The sequence below is a fragment of the Symphalangus syndactylus genome, chromosome 1, assembly GCF_028878055.3.
Source record: "Symphalangus syndactylus isolate Jambi chromosome 1, NHGRI_mSymSyn1-v2.1_pri, whole genome shotgun sequence".
NCBI classification, from domain to species: domain Eukaryota; kingdom Metazoa; phylum Chordata; class Mammalia; order Primates; family Hylobatidae; genus Symphalangus; species Symphalangus syndactylus.
In genome coordinates this window covers 135,916,260-135,931,254 of record NC_072423.2, presented here as the reverse complement: position 1 = coordinate 135,931,254, position 14,995 = coordinate 135,916,260, and the positions used below count along the sequence as shown (strand labels likewise).

At 34.8% G+C, this 14,995-nt stretch overlaps 1 protein-coding gene across 2 annotated transcripts in view; it reads left to right on the top strand.

Moving 5' to 3' along the window:
* Window positions 1–14,995, top strand: part of RARB (retinoic acid receptor beta) — a 775,478-nt gene that overhangs the window by 221,102 nt on the left and 539,381 nt on the right. For both annotated transcript variants that reach the window (XM_055285590.2, XM_055285582.2), the window contains one exon: window positions 10,233–10,284. The gene's annotated coding sequence lies outside the window, so the exon portion shown is untranslated. The remainder of the gene's footprint in view (window positions 1–10,232; window positions 10,285–14,995) is intronic.

Below are 14,995 nucleotides of genomic sequence, written 5' to 3'. Positions count from 1 at the left end.
TTGTTTGATACATATTTTTGGCATTGTGAATAAAAAGCAAAATATAGTTCTCTCATAGACCTCTAGTAAAGGGAAAGACACGTAGACAGGTAATTTGTTGTTAGTGATGTGGTGAGCAATATTACACCTAGGAAGATGACACTATTAACTATTTGGGGAAGAAAAGTTTCATAGAAGGAAATGGTATTTAATCCGGATTTTAAAGGCTGACTTTTCTAGGTGGGTGAGGAAGGGTATTTTGGAAATACGGAAAAGCATGTGCCAAGCTTGTATGAATGTGACAAGTTTCTGGGCTTAGCGTTTTGTGTGACAACACAGAAGATTGTACATTGAAATGACTATGCAATGGTCAAACCTAGAAATCTCTGCTTCTCCTTGACTCCCAGGCTGTGGCTGTGGAAAGAGTCTAGAAGGCACATTTACTATGTCAAGGTGAGGTGCTTTCAAGCAGATAAGACACACTGTATCACCTTATGACCAAAGTCATCGTGAAATGGTCAGTATTTTACACAAGGATCAACCCCAAAGATAAGAACCATAATACTTCTAATTAAATCTTTACTTCTCAAAAGACTCATGATTTAAAAAAAAAATTAACTCTCATTCTTTTACACACAAGTGAAGTGATTTGATTTTAGAGAAAAAGTATTATGTGTATTCAGTTTAAGAAGTCAAATAGTTCTATAAGCCTTTTAACACTACTCCACCCTTTTCCACCACTGATTCCTGCTCCCCTGAGGCAACCATTTTCGGCTTTTCAGCAAGTTTCTTGTATTTCATTCCAATATTTCTAAATTCCTTGTTATACTTTTAAAAATTCATTTTAGTCATTTCCTGGCATCCAGTTATAGAAAAAGATTTAACTCTTTCATGTCACATTTGTGTGCTCATTTTTCCTCCCCCATTCTCCAATATAGTTATATCATAATTATTTAATCAATATTCAACATTTATGAATATGCAAATATTGCTTACATATGAAAATGCCATAAACTAGGAAGACATTTATCTCTGTCATATAAATGAACTTGCTTCTTGTTGACCATCCACTCCTCTTCAACTCAACAAAGAGTTTGTTTTAATTCTTTCTGGTGTGCCAAGTTTCCCATATGCTTTCCAGCTTCTAAAAATTTGACATCATTCATTTACTGTTGTCTCATCTCTCATTCTCTTTAACTTTGTGGATTTATGGCTTTTGGGAGGAGGTAGAGATAAATGTGTATCTTTGATATGCCATGTTTAACACAAGTAGAAAACGGCTTCCTTTTCTGAAGCCACAGAAAAGGAAGGAGTAGAATTGTAAATGAAAATGTCTGATTATCACAGAGGAAAAGCAGGTGTTGAGATAAAGTAGAGTTTAAATCACCTGTCAAGGGTATTAAGACACAGATAAGGTACATACATGTATGGGGGAGGAACAGAAACGTGTAATTGTTGTTGTGAATATTATATTTGTTATTGTAGGAGAAAGGGAGTGTTTCCAGCATTAAGATAGGCCCTGACCTGAGGATTATAAGGAAAGAAAGAAAAAAGAAGCTTGTAAGTAGTTTCAAAGAACTGTCTAAAGATGCTTTATGCCTAAAAACCAAAGTAGAATCCAGCCTCTTTGAATCCTATATGCATAAAAATAGAAGAGAGGAGAATAAGATTATTTGCAAAGATCAAGCAGTATGTCTTTGAATTAGTAAAGGAAAAAGTTTTATTGTTAATAGAGCTTTGTTACCTACATGTGTAAAAATAAGACTACACATTCAATTTAATCAATCTTTTTGAAAATACTATTATTCATTACGAATAGTGAGCTATTAGATGATAGATAGGTCAGAAAAGACCATGAGACAAGCGTATAAACAAAATAATGCAAGATAAGCAATCATAAGCACAGAGAGAAAGGGGTATGATAGAGGAGAGAACATGGCCAAGCTAAGAATTTATGCAGATGAGAAACTACTTCTATGCTTGAAGGGAGGAAGCATCTTAAATGGACTGTGAAAGAAACAGGTACAAATAATGGTGAGAAATGGATTCTGTGTGAAAAGACTTTCCCACAAAAGCTATGTTATCCTACCAGTTTCTCTAATTTAACCCTCTCTCTACCTCCCAAATATATTTGACACTCATGCTACAGGCACAGTATAAGATGTTTTGTTTATTGTGGATACTCAGGGACCCAGGCTAATGGAGGCTCCATCTCGGTATATGCTTTTGTGAGCACTAAGGGAAGAAAACGGGAAGAGGTCCTCATACCCATTTCATTGGCCAAAGCTAATTGGCTTGTACCTAACTTAAACTGGACAGAGGAGGTGGTATGTATCTTACATCCATCCTGAGGAGAAGAGCACAAGAATATTTGTTTAAAGCCCTTATTATCACAATATGTGGCAGAGAGGATGCATCCCATTGTGTATATGATTCCAAAGCCTCTACTCTTGACCATCACACCTAACTGCCTCCAAAATTCTATTACAGATTCATTGAAACTCAATTTTGAGATACAGAGAAGTACAACTGCTAGCTTTAACAAATAAAAATATAGGATACCAAAGTAAATTTGAATTGTATATAAAAAAATACATTTTAGTGTAAGTAAATCCCATGCAATATTTGGGGCATACGATACTAAAAATTATTTTTTCTTCATTTAAAATTTAAATGTAAGTAGATGTATTTTCATGTTTTATGACAAATGTACAAAAATAAACTGAAATAGGGTAGGAAATGTCTTAACTCTTTTAGATGGACTAGATGGAGAACCACATAGCAGTACGGAAAAGTTGGATAGATTATAATTGAAAGTATTTTCCTGAAGGTTAGTGCATGCAGGCAGTTTTACAGGTGAAAATAGTAAAGTAGATTGCAATTTAATAATCATATTCTCTTACCTTTATCCTAAAGCATTCTTCCCTTACACCAGAGGTAGTTTTGTGTTCTCCATCTAGACATACATATGTGACTTCTTGGGTATGACAAGAGAAGAGAAGCCAGGAGTAGTAAAAGTGGGGTCACAAGTGAGAGGTAAAATAGTCACAGAAAAAAAAAAAAAAAGATTTTAGATTGTGAGATGCTGAGAAAGAAGACAATTTGGCAGAAGCAATGAGATTGTCCTTCCTCTAGGTTGCCTGGACCCAACTTTTAATAGCATGTTTATAGTTTGGAGCATTCCAATTTAGTTGAGATGTGAGTTCAGAGTGAAAATTAATTGAAACATTGAAAATTGGAAAGTATCCTTAAGGAAAGGGGAAAAGAAGTGGAGTAGGCTGAGGGGAGTGATTATAGTTTTTAAGCAGTTGAAACCACGTAATTAACCTAGTAAATAGCAGCACCCCTGGACTACAAGGGAGTGTGGCTTATGACAAGGTTTGATGGTGATAATTAACTTTATCCCTTCATACAATCACATTAAACGACTTATTCTTAAGACAATCTGCTGCAACTTCCAGCCTCTGCCTGTATCACACATGGTCACCTACCTGTCTTTTTCTCTCACAAGACTGCAAGCTTTCCTAGGGGTAAGAATTGGGTTCCATTTATATCTGACACATCCTTAATCCAAAAGCAGTTTCCTTTGCCTAGCAGGTCCATAGTAGATGTTTATTGAGTTGAATTGAATTGAATCCTTGGCAGCAGTTCCTAAGAGACAAATGCAAAGTTTGCATTGCCATTCCTGCCGGAACTTTGGTTTAAAAAAGTCAGATGTCCTTTCCTCTAGGCATCTGTAAGCTGTGGAGGAAAACAGTTACAACACTTTTGAAAGTGACTTGCAAACAAATACAAAGAACACTCAGGCCAATAAATATAGCCCATGTGTTCCATAAATGTTGATGGAGTTCTGATGGGTTAGTGCTTTTGGAAATCACTTTGCTTTGAATGTGAGGTGAAAAAATTTCTATAGAGTTTCTGTAGAGTACCCAAATCAGTTATGGAACTGGAGCAAGGTTAGGGTTAATGAGGAAGGCTACCATCTCTCTTCCTTACTGATCTAAGAATGTGACCTCAAATGCAGTAGTCCATGAAGTGCTCTGCCTGTACTCATCTTTTGAAATGTATCTTTGGAAAGGAACATATGAAATCACAGGGCATTGTAATCCCATTCATCCTACAGATATGGCTTGTGCTCCTACTCTGGGCCTGGTGCAGGTCATTGTCCTTGCTCTTGAGGAGTTCTTGGTTTCATGGGGGTTGGGCGGGGAGTCCATGTGGACACAGTTCCATTACGGCTTGATCAAAGCTAAAACCTATGAATAAACAAAGGCTCTGAGGTGAGTTAGTGAGACTTGTGTTGAAAGAAGTAGTTTTATGTGTCTAAAATGTAGACTCATAGACAAGCCTCTTTTAAACCAAATGTGGATACATTAATTCATCCATTGGTTTATTCATTGAGATGTTTTTTGACAGGGAACTTGGCTAAGCACTACGTGAGATAAATAGATGGATGGCTTGTGATTCATACCCTTAAGAAATTGATTGTGTACTAGTTGGGGGAGCCATGTGAATGCCTCTAAATCAGTGTAGGGAGATGAAGAAGCATAAGAGAGATACAGAGAAGTCCTGAGGCTGCTGAATGCCCTCTTCTACCTGGGGAGGTCTGCAGGAGCACTGTGGAGATGGTGGTGGTTGGTGTGAACCATGATCTCACTTTTTATATCTGGATTTGAAGGCAGAAAGCTACTTCAGACAGAAGGCACAGGATGAGTGAAGTCAGAAAGGCTGACTCTCAGCTGTGTGTATATAAATATTTCCTAGCACTTGCCCCTGAGGGGAAAGGGGGAGCAGGAGAAACCTGAGATGCAGGGAAACTGTGGATGCTGAGTAGAGCATAGCAAAAGAGCTGGAAACATGGAACACAAAGTGTGTCTACCTAGTTGTTTTGCCAAAGGCCAGACAACCCTGCTTTGGAATCTGAAAAGAAAACCCAGATTATTTATGTGCTACCACTAGCAATATATTGAAGGCCAAGAGGAGCTGAGAGTTATTGAGCTAGTTCAAAGCAATCTCGATTATTGAAAATGAATGAAATTGAATTCCACTTCCTACAGAGTCATTTATTGAGAGACAAAAGCAATTAATACTGAAAATAAAATAATTGTGAATTCTGAACTAAATTACCATGTAGATATAATATACTGTCTCATCAGTCTTTAAATACTTGATGTATTAGAAAATTGTGACACCGGTCTCTGAAACCAGGGACTTATACATCATTAGCATTTATTCATTCTGCTTTTGCTCAAAAGCAATTCTCAGGAGTAACAAATTAAAAGCCAAAGTTTCAGAAATATTATTCAAAATTTAAAATACACAACCGTGTCATGGTTAGGGATTTGGATTTGTAGATTAATCCTGTCATTTGGTAAATTAAAAAAGAAGATGAAGTTGACCTTGTGAGGTATCCCATAGTTCGTTGATAGTGGCAGATATTTTTGAATATTATTGCAAATTTGGCTTGTCATGGAGTACCTGCCAAGTACCATGAATGTATTTGATGAATAATTCTGCTGTCAACAACAAGCATCATTGTGTAACTGATTTATGCACTGAAGGCCTTTAAGAATTGAAAGTATGATGTATATACAGAGATGGTACATATAATTTGCACAAGTTCCAGCTTGAGTTACAATACTTTGTTTTATGGAAACTACAGGGTCTGTGGAAGAGTTGGCTACCCATTATCCTTACTCTTTACAAATTTGGGAAACTAGCTGTCTTAAGTAGCTTTCTCCAGAAAATAGATCTTGTGATGAAGATTGGGGGAAAACTTATTAGGAGGAACTGGGGAGGAGTGGGACTGGAAAGAGGAGGCCAATAAAGGGACAGTAGCAAGCAAAGTTACATAGAGAGTAACTTTGGTTTGATCCTGCTCGGTGGCTCTGGAATGAGGGTAGGGCATACCCCGGAATCATCACAACCAGGAACCAGGAAGCTGGTGTATTTAAACCTCCTCTATGCAGCAAGCCTCCAAAAAGAGTCCCAGGTGCTGGCTGTTGGGAGTGAAAGTACATGGGGGAGCTGGCATGTTCTAAGATGGTAAAGGGATCTGGGGACATGTGGGCAGTTCTCTGACAGCATCTGCCACACCAGTCATGTTAGCTACTCCATGATTATCGTTAAATGCTGTGGGAACAGAGTTTAATCTAACCAATCTGTCACAACAGTAAAGAACTCCCTATTACCCTGCCGGGAAACATGCCCAACTCTTAGTGTCATCTTGTTTCAAAGCCCGATGTGCAGGGAGAGGTTTCAGGGGGTCAGGAGATCTATTTCCTGCTGGTAACAGGCTGGTCAAAGAGAATCAACACAAACTAGGCAGCCTAAATTAGGAAAACAAATCAGGAGCAGGGTAGCCATCTCAGCTGCCTTCAGAGGCCAAGCAGATAACCTCAGTGAGAGAAAGCTTCCAAATGGCTGAGTGTAGCACATCAGGGGAGGGAAAAGCTTCTGGAAAGCCACAGAGATTCCCATCTAAAAGCAATAAAATTCGATCTTGAAGAATACTGGCTCAAAAGTATATTTTGTGAACATAATTTGCCCAGTAGCCTATCAGTTTGCAACATTGCCTGTCTAAAATAAATGACCTTAATATGTGCATAAATATTGTTTGGACAATTACAGAAAACTTTCTAGAATAGAGAAAGCAAATACAAAAGGAGAAGAGTGCTTAAATCTACTGGATTCTTGCCACAAGTTTAAAAGTTGGGAATCTGTCCCAGAGCAATAGATCCTCTTAGTAGCAGTTTCATTATAATGAATTCTTAAGTATATACCCAATAGATACCCAATTTATATACTTGTATGTATCTCAGTGTATCATACGATATACATACTTGTATATATGATAAGATAATTCAACCCTTATTTTGGCTGAGAGTTTTGCCAGCATTTTGAGAGGATGGAATTCTTTTAATTATTCAGCAAAATATAATGTTGTCTCTTAAAGACCAACTACTATCTTGATACAATTCTTCCTTTGCCCCTCCTTAGCATCATTAGAGAAAAAATTCCTTAATGACGAGTGACCCACTGAAGTCTGTGTAAATCGATTGACTGTAGCACTAATGACTAAGCTTTGAAGTAAACTATATGGTTAGTGTATGAGCCTTCATTGTCAGATGTTCAGAAGTTGTATTTCGTAGTGGCACTCCCCAGTATGTTTCCCATGTACCTTGGGATTTCTGCCATGATTCATCATCCATAATCGGGTAGATTACTGAAAGTCTTAGCTTTCAGTCTTGAAGCTTATGGGCTGAGCCTAAATGGTCCCACTGTTTTATTTAAAGAGTATAAGTATTTCTGCTGAATCTTCCATGATTATTGCGTTGAACCCACAAACCAGCCTGTGTTGGCAGTCATAAGCCAGTCAGGAATAGAATCTTAGGATTCTTTTGCAATAAGCATTCTTGTGTTCCCATCATGACTTTAATGTAAGATGTTCCATCATTAAGGGACTTGTGATTATCTCCATAATTTTTCAAATTATATTTGAGAGTGAGAGTTGGGTTTCAGTATTCTGGCCATTTTTCCACACTTAAAATTCGAAACAAAATACTTGTCCTTGGGACTGAATTTTAAATTCCTAATCTCTTAGGAAAATCATAAGCAAAAATAGATACAAAAATAAAGCTTCAATTAATCTAGATTGGCTTGCCACACTGGCTGAATTTGCCAGCTAATTGAGTAACTTTCCACTTCCAATTTTTGCTTTGAAAGACTTGGCATAGGAAAGGCTTACTCATTTGTGGACCCTATGGGATGAGAACAGCTTCAAAGGAAAAATGAAAAGGACTTCTTTTGTTTCAGTTTCTTGGCTTTTGATTTATACTCATGCTTGCTTTTTTATTTTAAGAATATGATGAGTCCCTATTCATTCAGACTTACTAGAAGAAGACTATTCTAAATGATTGAGAAAGCTAAACTATCATTTTAAAATAAATTGAATTTTTTACCCTCAAAAGTGCATTCAGAACTTGACCGATAAAGCCTTCTAAAAGAGCTCTTACAGAAATTGAATTATTACTTAAATAAAAATGATGTATATAGAATTGTGATACAAAGATATACTTCTAAACAATTATCATTATATTTGATTCTTTTTTCTGAATTAAACTATTCCCCTCTTGATGCTGCCCAAACCAATATTGAATTATGTACTGCACTTCCACTTTGCTTAGGTTATAAAAATTGACTTTAGAGCATAAACTTCCTGTCCATTAACTTTCACCTAAATGGCACTGAGTTGCCATTTGGTTAATTATGTTTGGAGTTCAAAGTTGTGATTATGGCTGATTTATCAGATGTAATCTTTTAAAGGCATAAAATTAAATAATGGCAGTATAGGTAAAGAAGGTTAACTTTCCCTCAGTCATAAAGATTAATGGTCGTGATTTTCATAAATATCTTGGATGTTGATATAGTATGCTTTGCTTTTGTGTGGTTGGGTTGTATAAACTCCAAGTGGTGAAATTCAGGGAACATTTTGCCACAAAAGGGTCTTTATAGGTTAAAGGAACTGACTAATCTAATGACTTTTGGTTTTAAGATTGTATAAAGCTTACACAGTTCTGTTCTTTTATCTCTGGCCATTGAACAAATGCGAAATCTGTACTAAATCAACCAGTAAGATATAATCCATGCCCTCATGAAGCTTTGATGGACATCTCCAAAACCAAGTAAAAAGCAAATAAGTATAGTTATTACAACTTACTAAAATAAAATCTTTGAAATTAAAAAACCCAGTGTCCTAAGACACAGAATAAGAGGGGCATGAGTGGGGTAGATGATCTTATTGTATTATTTTCTTTATTGTTCATTATTACTAATTTAATTTTCTCCTATAAAAACAAAAACCAATTGGTTGTACAATTGATCAAAAATTTGTTATTGGATTCCATTAAAATGACATGATTTTTGAATTATTAAAATGTGATTGGTTCTATATAGATTTGATAGGTCCCTATGAGTGAATATAATCTAGACATTTGAAAATTTTTGTATTTGTAATTTATAGCTCCTAAATAATTCTTATGGTAATAAAACATGCAATCAGTGTAGAAAACTTGAAAGTTACAAAAAATTCCAAAAAAATTTTTACCCATAATTCTACCACCAAGAAATAACCAGTATTAATGTCTTGGCCAGTATCCCAGTCACTTTCTAACGCATGCATAAATATTTATACATGTGCATTAGTAAAAGAAATCTAACTATACACATTATTTTACAACCATTTTCCACATTTTGGAGTGAGAATTTTCCTATGATATTTTACATTTTTTATAATATAATTTGAGTGGCTGCATAGTGTTTAATTACATTGTTGCATCTCAGTTGAGTTAACCTAAGCCACTATTTATGTACATTTGTTTCCAGTTTTTCATTTTTATAAATACTTGGATGCCTATCTATTTCCTTGCTTTTAATTATTTCCTCAGGGCATGCTCCTAAAAGTAAAATTGCTTGGTTAAACTCCTGAGGCTTTAGATGTATGATGAAAAATATACCCTGAAAAAAACCATACTGATATAGACTTCCACTAGCTGGAAATATGTCCACTCTCACCATACCTCACTTTTACTAGGTACTGGTTTTGATTTTTAACTTTTGTCATTTTAGTAGTCATAAAATGACTAAAAAACCATGTTCTGTACTTTGTATTTCATGTGAAATTAGAATACATATTGAATGATGCTTTAAGATTTGTAATGCTGCTTCAAAAATAAAACTGGAAACAAAATCAAATTTAGAGGAAATGGGAGCTTCTAGGATATGAGCATTGTGGAGACAAAGTTTAAGGTGATGCTGTTGAACAAATTACAAAAGAATACAAGTAACAGAAGGGGAACAGCAACAAAAGCTCCTATTTTTAAAAAAGCAAGCAAAATCAGGGCCGAGAATTCTTTGTCCCCCCAAATCAGAGTTTGCTGTAATCTCTGATGAGAAATATAATCTTAGGTTGGTAACTACGGTAGCATCTTAGAATTCCTGTGACTTTTCTCTTGAAAGAGTTTACATTGACAGAATCTGAAAGAAGTGAGTTGTGGGTGAAAATGATATTCCACTAGAAATGGTAAATAGAAAATCTTAAGTTGTGAGATCCCTGGCAAATATCTTTCCCTATTAAAATAGTTATCAAAATTAAATTATATAAGAAAATTGAGTAGCGGTGTTAAATACAGTGATAGAATGTTAAAATTGAACAGGATTTGGAAGACTGTCTAATCCAGCCACTTATTTTACAGATAAAACAGAGTACTGCAGAGATGAAGTAACTTGCCCTACGATCCATACCTGGTAAGTAATGAAAGAAAAAGTAAATACATTTGAACAAATATTTTGAAAAACATGGAAGTTCTCCATAATCTACCACTTCAAATATAACTGTAGTTTGGCATATGAATTTTGAAAGTATTATATACACATAAAAACCAATACTTATAGTTTTACTGTATATAAAAATGGTCCTACGGATTGTTCTTTTATGTGTATTTTGTAGAGAGAGAATGTCTTATTTTCTCTCTGCTAACACTTGGGTGGTATAGAGCAGAGGGCTGCAAACTATAAGGGGCCAGATAATGAATACTTAGGCTTTATGGACCCTACAGCTTCTGTCACAGATACTCAACCCTGCTGTTGTGTTGCAAAAGCAGCTCAGGTCGATATGTAAACAAATGGTGTGACTACATTCCAGTAAAATGAGATTTATAAAAACAGGCAACATTTGTCCTGCAGTTTGTAGTTTGCTAATTCTTGGAATACAGAAGGAAAAAAATTAAATTGATTTAGAAAACAATGAAGCTGAAGGGGAAATATAATGTTTGTCATGGGTGTAGATGGCAGGAACTGGATTTGAATTCGCAGTGTTAGCCATGACCTTGGTTAAGGTAGGTAGACTAGCTGGCTTCATGAGTAGAGTGTGAGTACTGATACCCAGATTGCAGGGTTGTCTTGAAGATTAAATGAAATTATTTATGTAATTTAGCTGTTAGTAGGTAAGAAAAGTCTCTTTCTTTTGGGATGGGGTAAAAGCAGAATTTATGTATTCACATAGATGAAGCATTCATGTAAGGAAGAAGTGGCCAAATTTACTTTATCTCAACAAGTCAAAGACGTACATCATATGGATCCCCTTAAAAGTCATGTTTCTAACTGTTGGCAAAGGTTGTGTAGACATAACTATTACCAGAATGGTCCTGAGTTTTCCTGAGAAAGGATTAACATACTTGGCCTGGAACTTTTGCAGTGAAGGAAACATTATAGTTTAATTCATAGTGATTTAAAAAGAAGACATTTTAGAGGGAAAATCTAATTACAGTGAAAATAAAATTTCATTTATTCATCATTTCCTTCATTCTTATTTTGGGGGAAAGATAAATATGTACATACAAATAATAGCAAAGGTAAACATATCAAAGTGTACTGGGAAAAAATAAGGAATTGATGTGATGCTGCTTAACTATAAATTTCTTTTATTATAATCATATTTTTAATCTTCCAGTGTATCTATTGGGTAAGTTCAATTGGTATTTTAAAACAGAATTTCTATAGCAGTTCCAAATAACTTGATTGCTTTTTTCTAATTTATTTTGAACTTAATGTACTTTTTATGACTTTGTAACTTTGTTTTCTTCTCTGCTTGGTGTAGTTATACATTCAGTTGAGTACTTTAACATTTGAACACAGACAGCTTTCTTGGTATTTTATTTTGCTGTTGCTTTTTATTCAGAGCTAGCTGCTTTTATCTAAACTTAAGTGTAAGCTGGAATAATTCTAATTTATTGTTGCAGTTTAATTCCAATATATTGATCCACTAAATTTTATATTTTGGAGAGAAAGGTGTTTTATACTAGTTAAGTATTAATGACTATGGTTTAAAATTTAGAGGAAAAAAGTGATTCAAGTTAATGTTGATTTGTTGGAATAAGTATATGAATTTTTGAAAAAAGAACTTACCCAACTTAATAACACAGCATATACTCTAATAAAGTTTAAATAATTAAAACATTTTGGCACTGGCATAAGAGTAAAGAATGAAATCATTAGAACAGCACATCTGGAAAAAATCTAAATATTGGAATTTAATATAGAATAAAAGTGGTTTTCAACTTCAGAAAATAATAGTAGGATCAAGAATCAATGATGGGAAACAAGAATATAGAAGTATAAAATATTTTTATGGCAAAAGATAAATGAAGCTAAAATATTTTTGTAAATGAAAATGGAACGTGTTTATATCAATAAATCCATTAAAATAATATAAATAATTCGGTAGAAAAATAGATTATATGAACTGGATATTCTCAGAAGATATAGCGATGGTCAGTAAAGAAAATGAAAAAAGTGTTCAAGCATACTAATATTTAAATACATATAAAAGCTGTATTTTGTGTTTTGCCTTTTATTGACAAAATGTAGCCTCAATAATATCCAGCAATGGCAAAGCCATAGGAAATCTCTACTCTTATTCCTTATAGATGGGAATGTAGCATGAAATAACTTTTTCTAGTGTGAAATTGGCCAGTATCTATTCAAATTTTAATTATAGACATTCTATAACCCAACTGCCTCACTTCTCGGAAAATATTCTACAAGATTACTTAAGTTCACATGACACATGTTCAAAATGTTCACTGTGCATTATAACAGAAAATAAAAGCCTGCTTAAATCATGATATGTGAATAAAATGAAATATAAGTATTGATACTTGCTGTAACCTGGATAAACCTTGAGAACACTATGCTAAGTGAAAGAAGCCAGTGCAGAAAAACACATATTGTATGATTCTACATATACAAGAAATGTCCAGAATATACAAATGTTTAGAGACAGAAAGTGGCTTATTGGTTGCCTATGTTTGGGGCCAGTAGAGGTGAGATGGGGAGTTACTGCTAATTAGGTATAGGATTTCTTTTTGGGAAAAATAAAAATATTATCAAATTAGAACATTGTGATAGTTGCAAAATTCTGTGAATACATGGGAAAATTCAATTGTACATCTTAAATAGGTGAATTTTAGAGTATGTGAATCATGTCTCAAAGGTTTTTTTAAATGCACATGTTCAAAACTAGGAATGATAAAACTTGAGTCATACAACTTATAGAGTTTGTGAAACTCCCCTTTGGCTTTTCAGACGAGAACTGTGTAACATAGGACAACTTCCGAGATGCTTCTTAGAGACAAGGAATAATAAAGGGTATCAGTGCTTCAGTTGTCTGGAGTTGAGTCTAAAGATGTAACACCCGTTTTGAATAGCCACAGAAGTTTTTCCCAGCAAATACAATAGAATCTATACCAATGGTGGTATCTGCAGTGATTTAAATCATACAAATTGTATTTTGAGGAAATTATTTTATTCCCCTCTCAATTTTGCTCTAAAACTTCTGATTCTCTTGATAAGAAAGGTGATTTGAAGGTGTTATGTGTTGTGTATCTCTTTGTAACTGAGAGAGATAGATTTGAGACTCAGAGCTTTCCTTAAGCCATGCCATCTAACTTGGACTTAATTACATTGTTTGCTTTCCATCCTATTTCTTTTATGGGCTACCTTCTATTTAAAGTAAGTGAAGCCAATTTAGTATTTATGGAAGTGTCATAATTTGTCGATTTTTAAATGCACATAAGGTAAAAAACAAAAATGTACAGACCTAAATAAAAATATGAAATAAATATGAGTGAAAAATGCTTCCAACAAGGCAAAATATATGCCGGTGGAATTTGACTAAAGTTTAAGGAACAACGTAAAGACTACCACAGTCATAAAATCTTGAGGTTCAAAAGAGTCCGTAGACCTTGTAGTTTGAGACTTTTTTTTTTTTTAAGATGAGGAAACAGACCTTGGGATGTTAGGATCTTGCACAGGGTTACCATGGGTTATATTTTCAGACTCAGCTTCAAGATAAAAAGCACTAGTAGCTCCTCTTACTCTGTATCACTAAGAGTCTCAGAAGTTGTGGTTTAGGAGAGTCAAATAGAATTAAGCACTACTTTGTGACTTAGCAAGGCTCAGGGAAGACTCTAATTACCAAATGCCAGATTCGAATGATCTCCTCATTTCTGATTGCAGTTGAATATTTTTGAACTTTTATTCTCGGGGCAGCCATAGAGACAGAGAAAGGATTACAAAAGTTAAGGAAGATGGGGGGTAGTGGGTGGATAGAACCTAGCTTGCCTTATTGTAAAAATGCCAAAGCTAATTTTAATGATTGCTCTAGTGATATAATGATAACCAAGATTAAAGCAAGCAGGCATCCACTTTAGGATATGAGAACTGTAGCTTTAGATTTCATTATAAGATTGCCATCTCAACAAAATAGTAATATAATGGCAATAGATTTCCATTTTTTCTCCATTTCAGTTGAAATATTATCTCATAAATATACTTTGATACAAAAGAGATCTCTCAATTTTATGGGAGCTCTATTTTATTCTTATGCTGATTTATCCCCAAAATATCTTTTTGATATACAGCTTCAATATTCTTGCCAATGTCCATGACATCAGCAATCAAAAATAGCATTTTTAAATGTCTTTTTCACATACAGTTGTAAGTTATCCAAAAAAGAACTCCTGCTTAGTGCTCACTGAAACTTTCTTATAGTATTACCGAGAGACATTTATGGCACATGTAGCTAATTATTCCAAGAGGGTGGCAAAAAACATCCATGAAAGGGGTCAACTTCACCCAGTGCTATTGTGAAATGTAGGTAGGGAAAATAGGAAGGGAGCTAATAAAACAACACTAGAAGGAAGTGCGGTTTTCCCAAATTATATTTTTAGGAAACTAAGGTCCTGAGACCATGTAGCTAGAAAATGACAGAGTTCTGTGTCTCTCTATTCCACTAGACTCAGAGCCCCACAATTTGAATTCCAGACTAATCCCATATGGGTCGGCTTTCCCAGGCCTCAGAAGTGTTTTACTCATTGATGCTGTTAGATACCAAGGTAGTGATCAAACGTCATAATCCACGAGGTTCATTCAGTTGAACAGGAAGAAAGCAAAGAAT